The 23,649-nt window shown below is 38.2% G+C and overlaps 1 long non-coding RNA gene across 1 annotated transcript; it reads left to right on the forward strand.

The window, feature by feature from the left end:
• The first annotated feature begins 545 nt into the window (after positions 1-545).
• On the forward strand, positions 546-21,680 carry LOC131420006 (uncharacterized). The gene is made up of 6 exons (XR_009223432.1): positions 546-632; positions 2,236-2,285; positions 10,312-10,380; positions 19,568-19,649; positions 19,974-20,083; positions 20,898-21,680. It is a non-coding gene; the product is annotated as an uncharacterized LOC131420006 (long non-coding RNA).
• Positions 21,681-23,649: the final 1,969 nt, after the last annotated feature.

Raw genomic sequence — 23,649 nt, forward strand, 5'->3', positions numbered from 1 at the left:
AGAAAATTATGTGAAATTTCTATTTCTAAAAATACCGTTTGGGCCAAATACATCCTTCTCTTAATAAAGGAGTTATAGGGAGTGAATATATCTTATTGCTTTTGATACCAGCTCAAGACAAGGTTGACATGAGGGAAGCCACGCTGTAGAAAAGAAACCCTGTTGCAACTTTGAATGACCTCTGACTAACTAACCCAGCCAGACATGCACCCTCCAGGAGATCTAACTGCTATGTAGATTTTACGACCTCTGCTTGTGCATGTACCTCCCAGCTGCGATAAGATGATAACTGTTCTTTTGAGTTCCTTAGGAATGTGATGACCCCCCAACAGAGAATCTATGCTGATAGCCATCATCAGTGAAAACTGAAAGATCTGGTGTGGCAACTCCCAGTCTGTTAACACCAGAAGGTCAACATTCCTAACCCCCTCCCCTATAACCCACCGGCCTATATAACTGCTGTAAGACTTTTGTGCCCCTTAAGATGGTTCTTTTGGACACGAGCTGGCCATCTTCCCTCTTGCTAGCAAGCTGTAATAAAAAAGTCCTTTTTCTCCTACCAGCTTGCCTCTTGCTATTGGCATGTCTTGCAGGGAGCAGAAGGCCCCACACTGGGCAGTAACACTTTTATTGTAATTTCTCTGTATTTTTATGAGTTTCATAAAATATTTTTCTGTATGTTACTGACATAGTAATTTATGGTTGAGGAGTTCCTCCTGAGATAATGTGTGTTTATGGTTTTATTGTGTCAGTGATTTAAGACTTCTTTCTGTTCCTAATGGAAGTTCTTGTAAAAGAGGTAGATAGGTGGGCATGGCTGCAAAAACTTACTCCAATATGTTAAAGCTGAGGTGTTTGCTTCTGTTTCCTTGGAGATCAAGGATTAATGTGAAAGTTGTAGGGCCCCGAGATCTCGCAAATGAAATTCTTCTAGTTTTTGGTCCAGATTGCCTGCAAATAGAAGATTTCACAGTCTTTCTTCAAAGCAAATTTTTCTTTCAATAAATAGACAGAAGAGAAATCTCTGTTTGAAATTTCTAGAGTAGTTTCTCTTTGTTGACTGGTCTGATTAATATACTATGATAGCACCTTTATTATTTCTTTGATAATTTCTTCCTTTTTATTTCCTGTTCTCTTTTTCTAGACTCCTAATATTCAGATATTGACCTCTTAGTCTGATCCTCTAAATGTTTGCTCTGTGCTTTTATGTAGATACTCATTATAAGATTAAAGATGTTCCCTTCTGTTCCCATTTTACTAACAGCTTTTTGTTTTTTTAATCACAACTGGGTTTTTAATTTTATCAAATGATACTTTTGCCTCTATTAAGATTTTCCTGTTCCTAATGGAGGTTCTTGTAAAAGAGGTAGATAGGTGGGCATGATTCTCCTCTTATTAATACGAAGAATTTCTTAGACTGATTGTAGAATGTTAAATCATCTCCACATTCCTGAAATAAACCCTACTTGATTAGGATGTATCATAATTTTTATGTATTGCTGATTTGATTTTCTAAAATTTAAAAAACATGTTGGATCTCTTTGTAAGAAACTTTAGCCTATAATTTTCCTTCTTGTAATGTATTTGTCAGATTTGGAGATCAAGTTATACTGGCTTTATCAAATGAGGTAGAAGCGATCTTTCATTTTTATTCTCTGGAAATAAAGAATATTAAGTAATGTTAGTATTATTTTTTCCTTAAATATTTGGAGGATCACTAATGAAGCCAGCTGAACCTGCAGATTTCTTTGTGGAAAAATTTTAAATTAAAGATTCAATTTCTTTAATAGATATAGGACTATTCAGATTTTCTATTTTTTCTTATGTTAGTTTTGGTAAATTGTGTTTTTCCAGGAATTTGTCCATTTCACCTAAATTTTCAAATTAATTAGCATAAGATAGTTTATAATGTCATCTTTTTTTTTAATGTCTGTTAAATCTGTGGTGTCCCCTTTCTATTTCTGGTAAGAGTAATTTGTGCCTTTCTATTTTTTCTTCATAAGCATTACTAGAAGTTTATCAATTATTAATCTTTTTAAAACAAAACAACTTTTGGCTTTGTTAATTTTTTCTATTGAATAATTTGTTTTCCATTTTCATTACTTATTCTTTGTATCTTTATCATTTCCATATTTCTTCTCCCTTTGTGTGTAATTTCTCTTCTTTTTCTGACTTCTAGAGATACGTTTTTAGGTCATTGATTTTCAGCCTTCTTTTCTAATATATGCATTTCAGGTGCTACATTTCTCCTTATGGACTACTTTAGCAGCAAACCACAAGTTTTGGTATGTTATATTTTTGCTATCATTCAGTTAGAATATTTCTAATTTCCATTGTGATTTCCTCTTTGACCCATATGTTATTTAGAAATATATTGCTTAATTTCCAAACATTTAGAGTTTTCTTGCTATTGTTTGATATTGATTTAATGCTTAATTCAGCTGTGGTCAGAGATTGTTCTCTATATGACTTCAGTCATTTAAAAATTTGTGGAAACTGGCCTTATGGCCCAGCTTAGAGTCAATTTTTTACATATGTTACATGTACACTTGAAAAGAATAAATATTCTGCAGCTGTTTGCTGAGTGTTAAATAAATGTTAATTAGGTCAAGTTGGTTAATAGTATTGTTAAAATCTTCTACAATCTTATTGACTTTCTTTCTTCTTGTTCTATCAATCACTGAGAGATTGAGTGTTGAAATCTCCAACTATAATTGTGGATTTGTCGCTACTATTAATTTCATCAATTTTTTCCATTTAATACAAATTTAAAATTTTTATATCTTCCTGGTTGATTGACTCATTTATTATTACAAAAGGTTCCTGTTTATCTCGGGTAACTTTCTTGCCTTAAAACTTACTTTAGGGGCTGGCCCGGTGGCACAAGCAGTTAAGTGTGAGCACTCCGCTGCAGCGGCCCGGGGTTCACCGGTTCGGATCCCGGGTATGCACCGACGAACCACTTGTCAGGCCATGCTGTGGCGGCATCCCATATAAAGTGGAGGAAGATGGGCATGGATGTTAGCCCAGGGCCAGTCTTCCTCAGCAAAAAGAGGAAGATTGGCAGATGTTAGCTCAGGGCCGACCTTCCTCACAAAAAAATAAATAAATAAATAAAATTAAAAAAAAAAAACTTACTTTGTGTAATATCAGTATAGCCATATGAGATTTTATTGGCTGGTATTTGTATGGTATATATTTTTCCATCATTTTACTTAATTTTTTAAAATGTGTTCTTTTTTCCCCTCAGCTCTCTTGATATATAATTGACATATAACACTGTGTAAGTTTAAGGTGTACAACGTGATAATTAGATATACATATATATTGTGAAATGCTATCATTTTACTTTTATTGATTCTGTATTCTTATATTTAAAGTGTGTTTGTTGTAAGTAGCATACAGTTAGCTTTTAGGTTATATCCAGTCTGACAACTTTGGCATTTAGTTGGGGTATATAGTCAATTTATACTTAATACAATTATTGATATATTTTGGTTTAGGTCTACAATCTTATTATTAGTTTTTTATTTGCCCCACCTATTATACATTCCTTTTTTTCTGCTTTCTTACATTCACTTTGATTAAATATTTCTTATTGTTCCTTGCTTGTTATAATGCTACTTACTTGTTAATAATACATTCCTCTAATCTTCTTTTGATAGTTATCTAGAAATGGCAGTACGTAGCATTATATATTAGAGCCTAATATAAATTACTACTTTTGTGTGTTTGTTTTTTGCTGAGGAAGATTGGCCATGAGATAACATATGTTGCCAATCTTCCTCTCTTTGCTTGAGGAAAATTCGCCCTGAGCTAACATCTGTGCCAATATTCCTCTATTTTGTATGTGGGTTGCTGCCACAGCATGGCTGCCGACAAGTGGTGTAGGTCTGCACCCAGGAACTGAACCCAGGCTGCTGAAGCACAGCGCACCAAACTTAACCACTAGGCCGTGGGCTCGGCTCCTAATTTGCTACTTTTAATACATCCAGGACAAGGCAAGAAACTTAGGAGAGTTTACCTCCCCTTACCTTCACCCAGTGTGAAGTGTGCTGAAGCTGACTCATACCAGCTCCTGAAGGTTGATAGATAACTTTTCAGGAATTTTGCAAGCCAATTGTTAAATTGATAGTGTAAAATTGGTCATAGTGGGAGTATTTATACCACAGAAGCTGAAAATATTCAAAGTGAGTTGTTTTTGTTTTTTTGGAGAACTAGTTAAACATTTACCAGCATATTACTGTCTCCATCCCCATTTATGTTACTGTTTCTGTATATTTTAATACTATATATATTTTAGACCCCACAAGACATTCTTAATATTATTTTACACTGCTAGTATTCGTATGTAAATGGAATGAATGGAATCATAGATCCCTGAAAAAACTTCCTATGTTTTTACGAATCAGCATGTTTTCTGTAGCACAAAAGATTGAAGTACAAATGCATAATTATCTAACTAATTGAATTCACATGAGTTGTGGGGCGTGGCTTTGCTTTCCTTTCATGTCAGCACCTTGAGGAATGTCAGCTATCTTCTTAGGCATTTAGTCCAGTGTTTGTTGAGTGAAAGACAAAATTAATAAACACATGATCTATAACTTACTAGAAAATGTTATTTTTGATACTACTGCTATTACTACTAATATAATGAAATTAAGAAGGGAATCCCTTTTACTGTATACTTGAAACAGTGTGCACTCAATAAATACTTGTTTAATTAGTGAATGAATAATAAGTCACAAACACCTACCCTCACCAGCATAACCTCTAAAACTGGGAATATTCCAGTTTGATCTCAAAAAGTCTATTCATCATTCAGGCTTCAGCCTCCTCCAGAAAGCCTTTCTTGACTTTCCAAGCTCATGTTAGGTGCCCATTTGTTCTCCCACACTATCCCAGTCTTCCTGTAGTGTGGCACATATCACAATGCGTTGTAATTGCTTGTTTAATTATCCATCATTCCACCATTCTGTGTGCTCTGTGAAGGCAGAGATCATGGCTCTCTTGTCATATAGTACAAGCTAAATGCATTTAACTGGAATATGTGAATTGTAGACTCCCAAGGCAGGTGCTAAATCTTATTTGCCTGTTTTCACGCTGCAATGTAGGCATAGTACTACATTGCTACATGGTTTTCTTTTTTTTTTTTTTTCATTGAAAGTAAAATTCATTTATTTACATGCATTCTTAAAAAACATTTTAATTACATTTGAGTTTCTATATAATGTATTCTGGACACAATTCTACATTATAAGTTTACTTTTTTCTTTAAATTTCGTTGTCTTTTTTTTTTTAATTTTTTGTTGCAGTAACATTGGTTTATAACATTGTAAAAATTTCAGGTGCACATCATTATACTTCTATTTCTGCATAGATTACATCATGTTCACCACCAAAATACTAATTACAACCCATCATCACACACATGTACCGAATTATCCCTTTCACCCTCCTCCCACCCCACTTCCCCTCTGGTAACCACCAATCCAATCTCTGTCCCTATGTGTTTGTTTATTGTTGTTATTATCTACTATTTAATGAAGGAAATCATACGGTATTTGACCTTCTCCCTTTGACTTATTTCACTTTGCATTATACACTCAATGTCCATTCATGTTGTCACAAATGGCTGGATTTCATCATTTCTTATGGCTGAGTAGTATCCCATTGTGTATATATACCACATCTTCTTTATCCATTCATCCCTTGGTGGGCGCTTAGGTTGCTTCCAAGTCTTGGCTATTGTGAATAATGCTGCAATGAACACAGGGGTGCATGTACCTTTACAAATTGGTGTTTTCAAGTTCTTTGGATAAATAGCCAACAGTGGAATAGCTGGATCGTATGGTAGTTCTATCCTTGATTTTTTGAGGAATCTCCATACAGTTTTCCATAGCGGCTGCACCAGTTTGCACTCCCACCAGCAGTGTATGAGAGTTTCCTTCTCTCCACATCCTCTCCAACACATGTTGTTTCCTGTCTTGTTAATTATAGCCATTCTGACGGGCGTGAGGTGATGTCTCATTGTAGTTTTGATTTGCATTTCCCTGATAGTTAATGATTTTGAACATCTTTTCATGTGTCTGTTGGCCATCTGTATATCTTCTTTGGAGAAATGTCTGTTCAGGTCTTTTGCCCATTTTTTAATTGGGTTGGTAGTTTTTTTGTTGTTGAGATGCATGAGTTCTTTATATATTTTGGAGATTAAGCCCTTATCAGAAGTATGGTTTTCAAATATCTTCTCCCAATTGTTAGGTTGTCTTTTCGTTTTGTTGATCGTTTCCTTTGCTCTGCAGAAGCTTTTTAGTTTGATGTAGTCCCATTTGTTTCTTTTTTCTATTGTTTCTCTTGCCCGGTCAGACGTGGTGTTTGAAAAGGTGTTGCTAAGACCGATGTCGAAGAGTGTACTGCCTATGTTTTCTTCTAGAAGTTTCACAGTTTCAGGTCTTACATTCAAGTCTTTAATCCATTTGGAGTTAATTTTTGTGTATGGTGTAAGGTAAGGGTCTACTTTCATTTTTTTGCATGTGGCTATCCAGTTGTCCCAGCACCATGTGTTGAAGAGACTTTCTTTTCCCCATTGTATGTTCTTGGCTCCTTTGTCAAAGATTAGCTGTCCATAGATGTGTGGGTTTATTTCTGGGCTTTCGATTCTATTCCATTGATCTGTGTGTCTGTTTCTGTGCCAGTACCATGCTGTTTTGGTTGCTATAGCTTTGTAGTATATTTTGAAATCAGGGAGTGTGATACCTCCAGCTTGGTTCTTTTTTCTCAGGATTCCTTTAGCTATTCGGGGTCTTTTGTTGTTCCATATAAATTTTAGGATTCTTTGTTCTATTTCTGTGAAAAATGTTGGAACTTTGAGAGGGATTGCATTGAATCTATAGATGGCTTTAGGAAGTATGGACATCTTAACTATGTTAATTCTTCCAATCCAAGAGCACGGAATATCTTTCCATTTCTTTGTGTCGTCTTCAATTTCTTTCAGCAATGTTTTATAGTTTTCTGTGTACAGATCTTTCACCTCTTTGGTTAAGTTTATTCCTAGGTATTTTATTCTTTTTGTTGCAATTGTATATGGGATGGTATTCTTAATTTCTCTTTCTGCTACTTCGTTGTTAGTGTACAGAAATGCAACTGATTTTTGTATGTTGATTTTGTATCCTGCAACTTTACCATATTCGTTTATTACATCTAAAAGTTTTCTGGTGGATTCTTTAGGGTTTTCTATGTATAAAATCATGTCATCTGCAAATAGTGACAGTTTCACTTCTTCCTTTCCAATTTGGATCCCTTTTATTTCTTTTTCTTGCCTGATTGTTTTGGCTAGGACTTCCAGTACTATGTTAAATAGGAGTGGTGAGAGTGGACATCCTTGTCTGGTTCCTGTTCTTAGAGGGATAGCTTTCAGTTTTTCACCATTGAGGATGATATTAGCTGTGGGTTTCTCATATATGGTCTTTATTATGTTGAGGTACTTTCCTTCTATACCCATTTAATTCAGAGTTTTTATCATAAATGGATGCTGTATCTTGTCAAATGCTTTCTCTGCGTCTATTGAGATGATCATGTGATTTTTATTCTTCATTTTATTAATGTGGTGTATCACATTGATTGATTTGCTAATGTCAAACCATCCGTGCATACCTGGAATAAATCCCACTTGATCATGGTGTATAATCTTTTTAACGTATTGTTGTATGTGATTTGCTAGTATTTTGTTGAGGATTTTTGCATCGATGTTCATCAGTGATATTGCCCTGTAATTTTCTTTTTTTTGTGTTGTCCTTGTCTGGTTTTGCTGTCAGGGTAATGTCAGCTTCGTAGAATGAGTTAGGGAGCTTCCCCCCCTCCTCAATTTTTTGGAAGAGTTTGAGAAGGATAGGTATTAAGTCTTCTTTGAATGTTTGGTAGAATTCACCAGGGAAGCTGTCTGGTCCTGGACTTTTATTTCTGGGGAGGTTTGTGATTACTGTTTTGATCTCCTTACTGGTGATTGGTCTATTCAAATTCTCTACTTCTTGATCCAGTTTTGGAAGGTTGTATGATTCTAAGAATTTATCCATTTCTTCCAGATTGTTGAATTGGTTGGCATATAGCTTTTCATAGTATCCTCTTATAATCTTTTGTATTTCTGAGGCGTCTGTTGTAACCTCTCCTCTTTCATTTCTGATTTTACTTATTTGTGCCTTCTCTCTTTTTTTCTTGGTGAGTCTAGCTAAAGGTTTGTGAATTTTGTCGATCTTTTCAAAGAACCAGCTCTTGGTTTTATTAATTTTTTCTATTGTTTTCTTGGTCTCTATTTCATTTATTTCTGCTCTGATTTTTATTATTTCCATTCTTCTACTGATTTGGGGCTTTGTTTGTTCTTCTTTTTCCAGTTCCTTTAGATGCATTGTTAGATTGTTTATTTGAGATTTTTCTTGTTTGTTGAGATAGGCCTGTATCGCTATAAACTTCCCTCTTAGAACCGCTTTTGCTGTATCCCATAAATTCTGGCATGTCGTATTTTCATTTTCATTTGTCTCCAGGTATTTTTTGATTTGTTCTTTGATTTGTTCGTTAACCTAGTCGTTGTTCAGTAGCGTTTTGTTTAATCTCCAAGTATTTGTGGCTTTTCTGATTTTCTTCCTATAGTTGATTTCTAGTTTCATACCGTTGTGGTCAGAAAAGATGCTTGGTATTATTTCAATCTTCTTAAATTTATGGAGACTTGTTTTGTGGCCTAATATGTGATCAATCCTGGAGAATGTTCCATGTGCATTTGAAAAGAACGTGTATTCTTTGGTTTTTGGATGGAATGCTCTGTATATATCTACTAGGTCCATCTGTTCTAGTGTGTCGTTTAAGGCCAATGTTTCCTTATTGATCTTCTGTTTGGATGATCTGTCTGTTGGTGTAAGTGGAGTGTTAAAGTCCTCTACTATTATTGTGTTACTGTCTATTTCTGTTTTTATTTCTGTTAATAATTGCTTTATATATTTAGGTGCACCTACATTGGGTGCGTAGATATTTACAAGTGTTATATCCTCTTGTTGGATTGTTCCCTTGATCATTATGTAATGCCCTTCTTTGTCTCTTTTTACAGTTTTTGTTTTAAAGTCTATTTTGTCTGATATGAATACTGCTACCCCAGCTTTCTTTTCATTGCCATTTGCATGGAGTGTCTTTTTCCATCCCTTCACTTTCAGTTTGTGAGTGTCTTTAGTTCTGAAGTGTGTCTCTTGTATGCAGCATATATATGGGTCTTGTTTTTTATCCAGTCAGCCACCCTATGCCTTTTAGTTGGAGCATTTAGTCCATTGACGTTTAAAGTAGCTATTGATAAGTATGTACTTACTGCCATTTTTTAACTTTTTTTTTTCCTCAGTGTTTTAGTAGTCCTTCTCTGTTCCTTTCTTCTTCTATACAGAATTGATGGTCACTTTAGTTTGATCTCCGTCTGAAAGCTGTACTCCTTAACTCCCCTCCTCTCTCCTTTTATGTTTTTGATATCATATCTAACCTCTTTTTTGTGCATTTGTATTCATTACGTTCTTATCATGGAAATAGATAATTTTTCCTGTTTGTGGTCTTCTCTTTTCCCCTTAAATCAGTCCCTTTAACATTTCTTGTAGCACTGGTTTCTTGGTGACAAACTCCTTTAATTTTTGCTTGTCTGGGAAATTTTTGATCTCTCCTTCCATTTTGAATGATAACCTTGCTGGGTAGAGTATTCTTGGCTGTAAGTTTTTTCCTTTTAGCACTTTAAATATATCATGCCATTCTCTTCTAGCCTGTCAGGTTTCTGCTGAGAAGTCAGCTGATAGCCTTATGGGGTTTCCTTTGTACGTAACTTGACATTCTCTTGCGGCTTTTAGGATTCTTTCTTTATCTTTAATTCTGGACATTTTGATTCATGGTTTTCAATTAATACTTCTTGTTTGAAATTTCCTCCCCATTAGATCATGTGCTTAGAAAAAAAACCCAGAAAACTGCTTTTAATATTAACTTGGACAAAACATAGAAGACTAAGCTTGCATTAAACAGCCAAGCAATGATATCTGAACTATTTTCCCTTTTAGCGTTCCAGCTTTTGTTCCTCTCCAACAACATAGGTGACTAAGCCCTTTTGGTATTTCCAAAGAAAGGGGAAAATATAGTCACAGAGCATATTAATTAAAGGATTTCCAAACATTTAAAATTGTATTGGATAGTGATGTTTAGCAAAACTTAGGCAGGAGTGAATGAAGTATGATATCAGAATTAAATCAGGAGTCTTGACTCCCAGAATCATGTCTGAATAACTTTGTTCCATTTGCTCAGCAGGCAGAATGTCTTGGAAGCTGTTTGTTGTGCTCCATATGGTACCTTGGTCCACGTCATACCCAAGAGGTAAGAATCTAAGTTTTTTAATCCAGTCGTCATTCTTCCACAATCCTTGGTCTCCACTGAATAATTGCTTTAACTGGAATAACAATTTTCCCTTTGTCTTCCTATTGTCAAAGCATATTGTGAAAGTTTAGAGACCAGGATTATGTATTTGGCACAAATTATATATTTACAAAACTCTCTGGACATGGCCTTCGGCTCAGAACCAATTGGCATCTCCAATTGGTTGGAAGGGTCAATTACTTTAGTAAAGGTTTTAGTTCTTAGAAAATCATACTCTAGGAATAATGAGAGAAAAAAAAGTCTCTAACTTGGCTGGGATGAGGCTAGTCATGTCATCTGTCCTAAATTTAAATTTGTCGGGAATTGAGAAGACATAAGGTGTATTTTTAATGATTACAGGTCGTGATTTCCATAGCCAGACTGCTTTTGGCACGTTATTGTGTTAAATGGCACGTAGACAGCTTTGACAACTAAACTATGAGATTTTCTTCCTTTTTATTTGCTAATCACAGCCTGTTTTTTCTAGAACTTCTCTTTGGCTGTGCTATTACAGAATCCTAATCAGAATGTCCTTAGGGAAGATTCTTCTTTGGATTGGTCACTGGACATATTTTTTCTACTTAAAAGACCACTTTTTAATGAGTAATTGAAACTAGTAGATGGTCTATTGTCTAGTTTAGAGAACTAATTCAGTTTTTGGTGGCAAAAAGTGGCCAAGGCACTGAAGCGAGATGGAGCCTGTGCCTACCGTGAGGGAGGCCTACCATGAGGGAGAAAGGTTTGCTGCCAGGTCAGGTTGGAAAAATGCCTGCTCTAAGTCACATGCTACATTGTCTATCTAGCTCCCACTTCTCTCATCTGTACTGGGCAAGTGATATTACCCTGCCACCTCACACACACGTGTGTGTGTGTTTATTTTTGCACGTATGGTATGGAGATATCATGGATACCATGTATCTTTTTGATTTTCCTACAGTATCTTTACTTCCTTTGTGATGCCTATTAAGTACAGAGAAAAACTGAATGGGAATTCAGGGTTGCTTAAAGGAAGCGAGGCAAAAGTCCCTCTGCCTTAGGCTTTCTCTTCAACGTGTGAACCAGATGGGTTCCTACCTCCTCATCTCTGAGCTGTCATCCTTGAGAGAGGACACCTGGGCAAATCTGCATCCTTGACCTTATTTCCCTTATTCTTTTACTTTACTTAACCACTATTCTAGAAGGGGCAGCCTTAGGGTGGATTCCTGCTATTGGGAGGGGTGTCCTCTCTACACTATGGCAGAACCTCTCTGAGGCCATCCAACGGGGATCTTGATATCGTAGTCATAGGATGACTTGTAACAATGGATTATTGAGAATGAAAATAAGTTGGTTTAATTCCTCCTCCTCAAAAATGAAATCCTATTATACACATTTAAAAAAATGGGGCCGTAATATTCATACTTTTTTGTAACCTACCTAAAGAATATATATCATGGAGAGCTTCTATGTCCTTAAATATGACTCTGCATTGTCATTCTTATTGACTCCGTGCTATTCTACTATAGTTTACTTGACCTTCCTTTGTTGATATAGAAAATGAAAGATTTCATTAATAGAGCTCTTTTGTAATAGAGCTCATATAGTTGCTATGATTTAGTTCAGACCAAAAAGTTGCTACTTTTACACTTTGGTATATTCTTTTCTAAGCCTTTAAAAAAAATTCTAAGTTTTTTAGGCTTTCCAGAACATTCTAAGTAAACTTAATGCTCTTGTCAGCAAATAACAAACAATTGCTGGTGAGGTTTAAGGTCCCATAGAGAAAGTTAGAATGTATTTCAGAAAAATTCTCTAACTTTCAGAACCTAATGATAAACAGAGTTTAGATACCTATGTCTGGCTAAATCCGGACCTAGGTCCTCTGGACATATGTTATATGGCACCACTATTATTAATGTGATATCAGAAACAGCCTCCTGCCTAAAAATATTTTGCCGATATTTAGTACTCTGAAATCCTAATTATTGTAACCTCATTATTTTACCTTATATTTTTGATCCCATGGTTATGAAATGCCGTTGCTGTTGGCATCATTTATAATATGGTATGACTTTCAGAAGCTTTGTGGGTTTTTTCCCTCAGATCCCGTCTTGAAAAATGTTGTGAGAGGGAAAGACGATAAGCATCAATACCTAATACAGAAAGGTGGCCTGACAAGTGTGATGGGGTAAATGGAGGGTGAGAGGGTAGAGGGAGTGAGGGGTGGAGATTTTATGAATTTGGGGTCTGGGATCCCTACAGGCAGTTTGCCCGTCGTAGTTTGTCCACCACAATCTCTGACAGGGTCATGGATAAGAGTGTAAATTTCAGGTCTATTGGAAGGGAAGGGCAATTCTCACATCCCATGGACAGCTCTGATAAGGAGCTTGATGAGAAAGAATGATTTCATAAACTTGCAATGAGGAGAGATAATCTTTAACATTCAACAGATGGCAAGCAGTCCCTTTTATGTAATACAGTGCAGTAGGCAAAGGAACCATAGATAAAACAGCCTACACAGGTACTAATTTAGTTGAGCGCCCCCCCAGGTGGTGCCCAGTGGAGAAAATGGTCCAGATCCCTGAATTTTGGTCCCTTTTCCACTTTTGGACTATCTATAGGGCCATATCTGATGCCACTTTGGGATAAAAAGAACCTTGTGGCTCATAATAGTTCATAATGGAGCAATAATAGTTCCAGCTCTGTTTGTGTCTGGCAATTGTGAAAATGAAGGTGTCAGTACTTTGCAATCCATGAGGTGCCGCATGGATGTTAGTAGTCCTTACTGCTATGACCACTTCCTGTAAGACTGTCTGAGATCTTATTTGGGAGAGAATGTAATTTCATTCTCATAATAGCCCTTAGAAGAAGGAAAGAAAACTATTTTAATTTTCCAAAATGAAAAGAGCTTTATTTTTTGTCTAATTATGGAAATAATACCTATGTTGAGTGTTAAAAAAATATATAACAAAGAAAAGGGAGTACATCTTTTAAATTTGATATATATCACTAAGGAGCCCTTCAAAAAGATTCAATCAAGGGGCTGGCCTGGTGGAGTAGTGGTTAAGTTCCTGCACTCTGCTTTGGCGGCCCAGGGTTTGCAGGTTTAGATCCTGGGCATGGACCTACACACTGCTTGTTAAGCCATGCTGTCACGGCGTCCCACATATAAAGTGGAGGAAGATGGGCACGGATGTTAGCCCGGGGCCAATCTTCCTCAGCAAAAAGAGGAGGATTGGAAATGGATGTTAACTGAGGGCTAATCTTCCTCACCAAAAAAAAAAAAAAAAAAAACGCTTCAATCAATCAGTATACTTACCAGACACCTATGAGAGCAGCCTATTGTGTGCACACTTACAAAGGCTGGGTTTTCCCACCTTTTTATTCTTAGCCAATCTCCTGTCTTATTTGCATTTCTTTGATTGCTGGTAATGCTGAACATCTGTTCATATATTTATTGGCCTTATTTCTTTTTGAATTGCCTATTTATATCCTTTACCCATTTTTCTTTCTGTTGTGTGCTGATTTATAAAAACTTGATGCGCTATGGATATTTACCCTTTTCCTAGTACATATGTTGCAAATATTTTCTCCAGGTGTTTTCTTTTATCCTGGATTGAAATCTTTTTGTTATTAAAAAACCTGTAGGTTTTATTTAAATGTATTAATATTTTCATTTATGGTTTCTGGGTTTGCACCATGCATGGAAAAGTTTTCCTCATTTAAACCCGTAAAGTTATTCACCCATATTTTCTTTGAAAATAGCACTTGTTGGATGTTTACAAGTACTAGGAGCTGTGTTTGTCTTATTACATGTATAATTTCATTAAATTTTCACCAAAATCTTATGAGGTAGGTATTATTATCAACTTCATTTTGCAAATGAAAAAATCGTGGGTCAGAAAACGTGATTTACTCAAGGCCACTCAGCTGAGAAGTGGCAGAATCATGATTGGAAGTCAGATCTCTGACTCCATAGAATATGAATTTTTCAAGTATTTCATATTCCAGAGATGACCCTGCTTGGAGATATTTAACTTGAATAAATTCATAAGTTAAAAGGAAGCTATTATAAATACTTTCCCCAGAAAAAATACCCAGTCCTGAAAAGAATTACTTTAATGGATCTATGCAGGCCAGATAATAAAAAAGTAGGATAATGGCTGAGAATGCCAAGAACTAGTTTATAGAGTAAAATTTATTGATTTCCATAATGTAGATGGATGGAATATATTTGTTATTTTTTTTTTTTTAATTTTATTTATTTTTTTCCCCCAAAGCCTCAGTAGATAGTTGTATGTCATAGCTGCACACCCTTCTAGTTGCTGCATGTGGGACATGGCCTCAGCATGGCCAGAGAAGGGGCGCGTCGGTGCGCACCCGGGATCCGAACCCGGGCCGCCAGCAGCGGAGCGCGAGCACCCAACCGCTAAGCCACGGGGCCGGCTCTATATTTGTTATTTGAATATTGTAGTTAAAACAAAATGCAGGGCAGTATTACTGTGAGCCAGTGGATGAATATTCTGAGGTCCTTCCTGGGCAGAAATTCTATTCTTCTCTAATAATCAGGAAGAAATGAATGAATGTTATGACCCCTTCTACAACAGCCACTTACTAGGGGTGACATTTTATTTCTATCCTCTCTACATATTTCATGTGTTAATTTATTTTTATAGTCAAGCCTTGGTTTCACACCTGTTTTCTTTTAATTCAAGCCCTGCTTGATACCATACCTAATTGTTTTCTTTGAATTCTTTGTCATGTTACACATTTGTGAACCACTTTTAGCAAAATCAAACCAGTGAACTACAAGGTATTCTGTAAATGAGTTATCCAGGCTCTTGCTAAGATGAGAACTGATTGGCAAATTTTTAAGAAATATAAAGTGTCATGAAGATATTTGTGTTGATATGGGTCTTTCATGCTGACACTTTGAGTTTTGGTTACTTTCAGAGGATTTGTAGAGGAGATGAGATGTTTTAAAATTACGTGGTAAAGGAGTTATTAACATTCCTTTGAAAGTTTCATATCATGGAGAAAATAGTGCTTTTTCTTGATTGATAATTCAGTAGTCGAGGATGCTTTCCAGTATCTTAAAGCCAAGAAAAAAATATGTCAAATAGTAAGGCAATGGGAAGTAGTTTTAACCAGTGTATTATGAGAAAGGGTTGCAGAAGTAATTTTGTTTTCATTTGCTTAAGAAATGTAGTATGTAAAAAACAATATCCAAGGAGGTTTTTTTGGCTGGGGTTGTGGTTAAAAAAATAAAAATAATTTTATATACTTGAATTGATGAACTAAAAGAGACAATTCATAAGATATGAAGAGGAAAGTTTGCAGGCTAATTACCCATCAAGTAAGGGAATACAGGAAAGGCGATAAGAATTGAGTCCAACTTTTCTCTTCAAGGAATATTTCTTGGACATCAAAAGGCTAGATAAATGCCTTTGAATAAGCCAAATTTCTTTTCTCTTGCTTTTCCTTAGAAAAGTGAGAGACAGAGAGAGACTGACTGCTGGGTAATAAATCAATTTCTTTTGGGGGTGATCCATATGTAATGAGAGAGAGTTATGCAGAGTTGGACAGTTATGACTTGAATAACTGCATGAATAATGGTTCCATTTACTAAGATGAGATATAGGAAGGAAGGCTGGGGGAAAGTGGATGTAGTAGGTCTGGAGTTCATGATAGGGATCTGGACTAGAGATACACATTAAGGAGTCATTTATTTATTTGGTCAACAAATAGCTATGGAGTACCTACTATGTGCACATTTGGGGGAGCAATATTGTCTGTTCATTACAGCTTTAGTGCTTAGTTAATGGGACTAATTGGGGAGTACTAGGGAGGATGCTTTGTCTCGTCTCACATCCTATCATTCACTCCGTGCTAAGGGAGAGAGAAAAAGTTCATCAGTAGCTCAGAACTTGAAGTTAATGGGCTGCATTTTACTGTGGGCACGGCCACTGTATTAATGGTGTTATTAATGGCATGGCCTCTTCTTTCTTCCAATTTTCAGACCCATGCTGCTGGCAGGTTAGAATGTTGAGGACTTCCCCCTGTGTGAAGTATAGTTATTCCCTTTCTTTGCCCTGCCTTCCCCCATGCGTCAGACTGGCCTGGCCAGGTGGGGACAGCAAAGCCAGGTCAGCTCAGAGCAAAGCTTTGGAGTTGAGCTTGCTCTGTCTGTGGCTGTCTCTCTGTTCCTCTGTGTTGGGGCTGGTGAGGCCAACCTCTGATTCTAGTCCATGTGGGTCGATGTGTAAGTGGATTTGAGGTTGCCTGTGCAGTACTGGCATTTATTGCTCACCTTCTCCAGGCCTGGCTTGGAAGCAGGGGATCCCACTGTGACCTTGAGTCTGAGTTGTTTCCCATTTCAGCTTTTACTAGAGCTCTGCTCTGTTAATGCCGTTAATAAACAGCATGTTTTATTTGGCTAGTCATCTTTGTGAACATTCCCCATTGGCCAGGTCTTGAAGGGAAGGAGGAGAGAGTGGCAATTCAATTCAATTCAACTCAACTCTAAGGGCTTTTAAATAATATATGGGGTACCTGAAGCCTTAGTAGTAAATACATAAGCCAGAGAGAGTATGTAAAATAAAAAGAGGGAAAAAGATAACAGAATCCTAAGAAAAAAACCACAATATTCCAGTGGCCGATATTACACTATACGAACTAGGGTAAAAAGTCAGATGGAAACATGCTAATAGTGACCGTGTGGACAGTGACACCATGGGACATTTTAGTATTTCCCGTTTTCACTTTTTATACCTTTTTTTCTTTTTCATCTTAACAATGAGCAGTAGCCACTTTTATAATAATAAAAAAAAAACTCAGAAAAAGTTAGATGGAGAACGAGTTTAGCAGCATGATTTAGGCAGAGGAAAAACCCCTTGGAATAATAAAGGTTTAAGATATTAGCTGAGTCTACCATATGCTGTTTCTCTGTGATCTCAAGGAAAGCAGAATCTTCCTTCCACCTTGGGCTGCAATGAACAAACCCTCTCATCAATTACATGTACATGATAGGTGTACTCTTTTTGAAGCGAACACATGTATGAAGCAAATATGGATTTTGAGAAAATTCATGTTGTGAGGAACCATCTGGGGACTGTAAAGTCTGAGGCCAGGAAGCACATGGCAAGGCTGGGGAAAGTGTGTGCAAAGGGAGAGAAGAAATCTGATCTACGAGTCCATTCATCCACTCAACAAATACTCATTGAATGCCTGTTAGGTATCTGGTTCTGTGCAGCTGTTGGGAATACAATGGTGAACAATATTAGTATGGTTTTTGTCCTCACTGATCATCCATGTTAGCAAGGATACAGGCAAGTAAGAAGGGAGTTACAACAAAGTGAAGATACTATGCTGGGCCGTTGCTGCCAGAGTACCAGAAAGCATCTAAGACAGACCTGGCTGAAAGCTGAAGGAGGTTGTGGTAGTGACGGTGATGGTGGTGGTGGAGATGAGCATATAACTCTGCTGAGGACCTTGCTTACCCTAGCTGTATACCTGGAGATTCCTCCCCGGACAAGAAAGTAACATTTCCCACAGTAGCTGTTCACAAAGTTGTGCTGCTTCAGTGTGGATGTACTGATGCTTCTATGACTGATAAAGAAATGCCTGTTTTATTAATCAACAAAATAGCTAAATATTATGAGTACTCAGCTCAGCATCTGAATATGCTTTTTGATTCTGCTTGAGAAGCCTCTTTCACTTTGGAAGCTGTCTGGTTTCCATACCTACACCCAGCTGAAAAGCTAATTTATGAACAGAGGATGGCTACTGCCAAGACAGACAGCCCATTCCTTGGCAGCTGTAGCAGATTACGGCCTGTTAAATTTGTAAAGACACATGTCACTGTGTCACTCTGCTTCAGGGAAGCCGTATGTTCTATTCTCAAGTGTTTTGGGTCTGAGTTTCCCCAAGGTTTCAGCTCTGTCTCATTGATGTGTAGGGAGCTAGGGACATCAGAGCTGTATTTCCTAGGCTTTAAAAGGGGGAAAATTGCATGAGCAGGGAATTGAAACAAGGACTGAGATTAAAATGTGTAGCCCTATGGTTTTATTTTCATTGCCATATCGCTCTATGCCTATGAGCTGCCAAAAATTTCATTCCAATTTCTGGTAAGCTTTTCACTAGTTAAATGTGGGAATTGGTGCATGTAGAATGACCAGACTAGCTGTATGAGAGGCTCACCTCTGCCCTTTGGGTTTAGAGATGCAGGGAGGTTTATGGGAGAGCATGATGTTAGACCCTAACCTCTCTGGGTTAGATGGTACAGGCAGGGGGATGCTCTGAGAAGACTATTGAACTGTAATGTTGTGAAGATTTAATGAGAGAATTCTCATGAATGCACTTAGAATATATAATAAGCATATAGTAAGCACTCAATAAATGTTCTTCTCTTTCCCTTTCCTGCAAGCATTTCCCTCCTCAGCCTGGCCCTCAGGTCCTACCAACTTTTCTGCCAACTTGTTTGGGGACACAGAACAGGCTTTGTGGAAGCAGAACTGTGGTAGCAGGGCCACTGTTTCTGCTTTGGCTTTCAGGGCAAGGACATAGTTTTCTCAAGCTATGATGGTTTTGGAGCAGCCCTGACCTTGAATAGAAGTATCTCCCAGGTTGGTTCAGTGCCCACATCACATCTGATCACCTAGTCAGGGCCCGGGGACAGAGGATCAGAATGTTGGGTGAAAGAGAACAAGGCTCTCACTTATAACAGTGTTCTCTTACCTTCCCTCCCTTCTTCCCTCCCTCCTTCTGTCTCTCCTGCCCTCCCTCTCTCTTTCTATCCTTTCCCACCTGAAAAAGGAAATAAAGCAGAAAATTTGGAAGGAGTAGAAAGATACCTGAATTAGGAACCTTAGTTCAGCCACTATAGCTAAGTATCAAATGCGGCTCAACTTCCTAGAATTGAGGCAAAACTACCTAAGCTGTCCAGAGGTCAAAAATAGGCTATCTTAGCAACTTGGAAATAATACATTTGTATGTAATCCTAACCTTGGCTTGCCCAGTAGACTACATTGTCTATGCACCTAGAGGTAAGAAGAAATAAAAAGAGTTTCAGTTCTCATCATCTTCATTGCTTGGTTTGGTCTTTGCATTGATGACTATTTATAATTACACAAAATTGTGTGTTTACTTGTTTCTTATTTTCTCTCCTGATTAGACTGTGATCTTGCCAAGAGCAGGGACCATGCCTGCATTGTTTACTACTGGATCCCATTGCCTAGCACAATGCCTTTTCCATGGTAAGTGCTCATAAATCTTGGTGAACACACTAATGAATAAAAGATTTTGAAAAGGTGTATTTTCTGATAACACACAGTTGAGTAAATGAAGTCAAAAGGACCCCACCAAGAATGACACCAAGGATGAGATAACCTAAGATGTTAAAATTCAAGAGATCTAAGACCAATAGTAGCTTAGCAGCCTATAGTTTTGCATATCAATCTGTTTCCAATGTACCCAAGATAATGAAGGGTAAATAATTAAGAGAGCATTATCAAATAATATCTCTCCTGCATACATAACTTACAGAACTGAATGTTACATTTGTGTTGTCTTTCTGCCAGAGTGTTTCATAGACAAGCCCCACAGAATTTCTTTCTCTCAGGAGGGAAAACAGGAATGACCATATCCTATAAATGAAGAAAGAAAGGGATGACTTGTCCGAGTCCAAATGGTGAGTCAGTGATAAGAGATCCCAGAAATGACTAATGAGCTATGGGAGCCTACCTGAGTCACTGAATTCCTCTGAGCCTCATCCGGCAGGTGGATGTAGTAATAGACTTCTTATTACTTGTCTCACAGGGGTATTGAGAGAATTAAATCTCCTGCTGTATGTGAAGGCCTTTCAGATACACATTATATAGATGTGAGATAAGAAAGTGTTAGGCTTTGTTTTGCCTGCCAGCATGTAGTTCTGTGTTACTTGGGGAAAGCCTAACTGCTGAAACAATCAGACCTAAAAGTAATGGCTCAAACAACAGAGAAGTTTCTGTCCTTCTCACATAACAGTCCAGGCTGTTGTCGGTGGTGACAGTGGTGGTGATCAGGTGGTGAGGGTAGATTCTCTCCCTGTAGTCATTCAAGGACTTAGGCTGTCTGTTGCTCCGCCATCCTCAACACGTGATTTGTGGTTGCTCTGGGCCATGCTATTGTCACTCATAAGAGTGACAACGAGTTTAATGGCCCAGGTCTGGAAGTGGCACCATTGACTCTACTTATTGGAGAGGACTTTCTCACATGGCCACACCTAAAGGTGAAAGAAGCTGGGAAATGCAGTGCAGTTGGGCAGCCCTGTGCCTTCTTCTGTAACAGAAATTGAGAGTGGATTTTGGTGGGCAGCTAGCAATCTCTGCCCCTCTTCTTTTATCCAGTTGGAGTCAAATCTTCTCTCTGTAGGATCTTATAGCACCATATACCTCATATTCTTTGCACTGGTCAAAGACACAATTTTACATTTTATGATTATTTGATTAATTTTGTTCCACTAGACAAAAGTAAGAATTATGTCTCTTTTTCATCGTGGATCTCCAGCCTCTGACACAGTGCCAGGCTCACAATCGATCTTCAGTAAATATTTGTTCCATGAGAAAGAATACGTGAATGTATCAAAGACATTGTTGATACTAAAGAACCTCAAATGGGACTGTCTGGATGTGTCTGATGAGGTGCTGGGGCCTTACCCTCATCAAGCATCTCTTTGCAACTTTTGATCTACTTGGGGAGAGGAGGTACAGTAGGCAGAATTTGAAGATGACCTCCAATGACCCTTGCCTTTATATAATCTCCTCTCCTTGAGAGTGGGTGAAACCTTTATGAGATGTTACTTTATGATTGAGTTGTGTTATATGATACAGTTGACTTCAAGAAAAGAAAATTATCCTCGGTGGACCCAGCCTATTCACTTGGGCCCTTGAAAGGGACTGGGCTCTCCCTGAAGAAATTAGAAGTATAAGAGGGATTCGATGCAAGGGAGATTCCCTGTTGATGGCTTTGAAGATAAAGGAGGCCACATGGCAAGGAATATGGGTGGCTTCTAGGAGCTGAGAGTGGCTCCTGACTAACAGCCAGCAAGGAAATGGAGACCTCAGTCCTACAACCACAAAGAACTGAATTGGCCAACAACCGTAATGAGTTTACAAGTGGATCCTTCCCTAGAGCATCCAGATGAGAACTCAAGCTGGCTGATACCTTGATTTCCACTATAGAAGACCCTGAGCAGAGATCCCAGTCGAGATGCACTCAGATTTCTGATCTGCAGAAACTATAATAAATGAGCATTATTTTAAACCACTAAGCTCATGTAATTTATTAGGCAGTATTAGGAAACTAATACAGGTTTGTGTTTGTTTTCTGGGGGCAAACACAGACAGGGTGGGGCTGAGGATGTGGGGAGGTTGGAGAAGAGAGAATGATGTCTGTTTCCCTGAGGGCTTCATATGTCTAGTGTCTGAAAGTTGGGATGACTCATGGTTCTGGTTTGCCTGGGACTGAAGGTTTCCAGGATATGGGATTTTCAAAGCTAACCCCAGGACCGTCCTGCGAAAACAAGGGTAGTTGGTCGCCCTACAAACTGTAGGAGTTGCTTTGTGAAGAAAGGGTACAATGAAACATGGTGATAAGATGGCCTAGCCCACTTCTGATGCGTAGACAGTGGGAATGCAGTGCTTACTTTGGCCCATGGTGGCTTGTTGTTTTAGGAGCACCGACACTGCTATGATCGTGGTGGAACCTGCAATAGAGGCTGTGCTGAGGTCCAGCTCTCAAGCAACTGCAAGTAGCTGACTTAAGTGAGGAATCCCTGAGGGAAATTATGTGACTGTCAAATGTAATCACAGGAACACCTCCAGGACCTCCTAGAATTAACCACTTGTGTCTCTGAAATGGATCTGCGGGTCCTGCGTAATACAGATGTGGCATACACCCGAGAAATTTGCATACTTATTGGCAGTGTGACCTCATTGTAACCACAGGCTCATGAAACTAAAGTGCACACGTAATAACTGTGCAGGCCCTGGGCTAGAGGTTCTCACGTGTGCTAGGTCACAAAGTCTCACAAAATCCTACATGGTGGGTATTATAAGCCCCGTTTTGACTATGAGCAATCTGAGGCTTAGTGAATTTACATAATTTGCTTAGGTATGGCCACCTGGGGCTATTCTATATGAGTGCTGCATCTCCAGGAAGTACTAAAAACAGCTTTAAGAATCAGTACGTATAGCATCTGCAGAACTCTCGAAGGACTCTGGAGAGAGTGCAGTGGTAATTAATCCTCTCTATTTGTCTCTGCTGACTTAGTTTAGGAGCTAGAAGCTCTGTGGAGAGAGGGAAGGGGTACATTGAGTCTGAATGCCATTCCCACAGGGTTTCTGTGGCCAAAACATCTGCCTTTATCAAGGATAACTTAATCTCAGTATCTGACCAGGAATTGCTGTTAATTAAAAGGCTTTTGCAGATGGATTAATTGACTTAAATAAAAAAGACAAGCATCAGCACACATCCTACTACCATGTTACTTCATAAAATAAAGAATATCTGATAAAAAGGCAGAAACACACATCGTGTTTTCTCCACACTTGTTCCTTATTTATAGTGCCAGGGTTAATACGACCAGAAAATGAGCGTCCCTCCTTCTAGCTCTTGTTTGTGAAGAAAATAGATTAAATTTCTCATTTTCTGATGAAGGGTCACTGTGTACAGTTGGGTGTATTGTTTACTGCACAAGAGTGCCTGGCATAGCAGGCATCTTTTTCTATTTGCAAAGAAAAAGTGCTCATTGGGCTAGAAGCAGCCCTCCTAACTCCACCTGGTGCTATGTCTATTTAGACAGAGCTCAGGCCCTAAAGAGCTACCATGTATGCTGGCAGGGTAGGCCTTTCAAATAGTACCGTCCAGTCTGTCTGTTTGGTGGGATGGGCGTGGGACAGATGGAAAGAACTTAGTTAGCCCTGTTGGTCTTCAACACCTGCCCTCCCCAGCCCCATTAAATGAGAGCTTATTTTCTCTCCTCTTTTCTCAGTTCCAGGGGCTTAAATGGCATGATGGTACTGCAGGGAAAGGGTCCTTCCTGTGTCATTGGCAGCTGTCTGTTTGACAGGTAGGAGGTTGAACCCATCCCATTTGGATTTTGGTTTTTCACGTCTGTATGCTCTGACTTTCGGTCCTGTCTCGGTGTCAGGGCACTCAGGGTACACTTGTTCCTGTGTGCAAGGAGCTGCCCCGTCTGCAAGCCTTTGTTAGCCA

Source organism: Diceros bicornis, chromosome 22 (genome assembly GCF_020826845.1).
Source record: "Diceros bicornis minor isolate mBicDic1 chromosome 22, mDicBic1.mat.cur, whole genome shotgun sequence".
Classification (NCBI taxonomy): domain Eukaryota; kingdom Metazoa; phylum Chordata; class Mammalia; order Perissodactyla; family Rhinocerotidae; genus Diceros; species Diceros bicornis.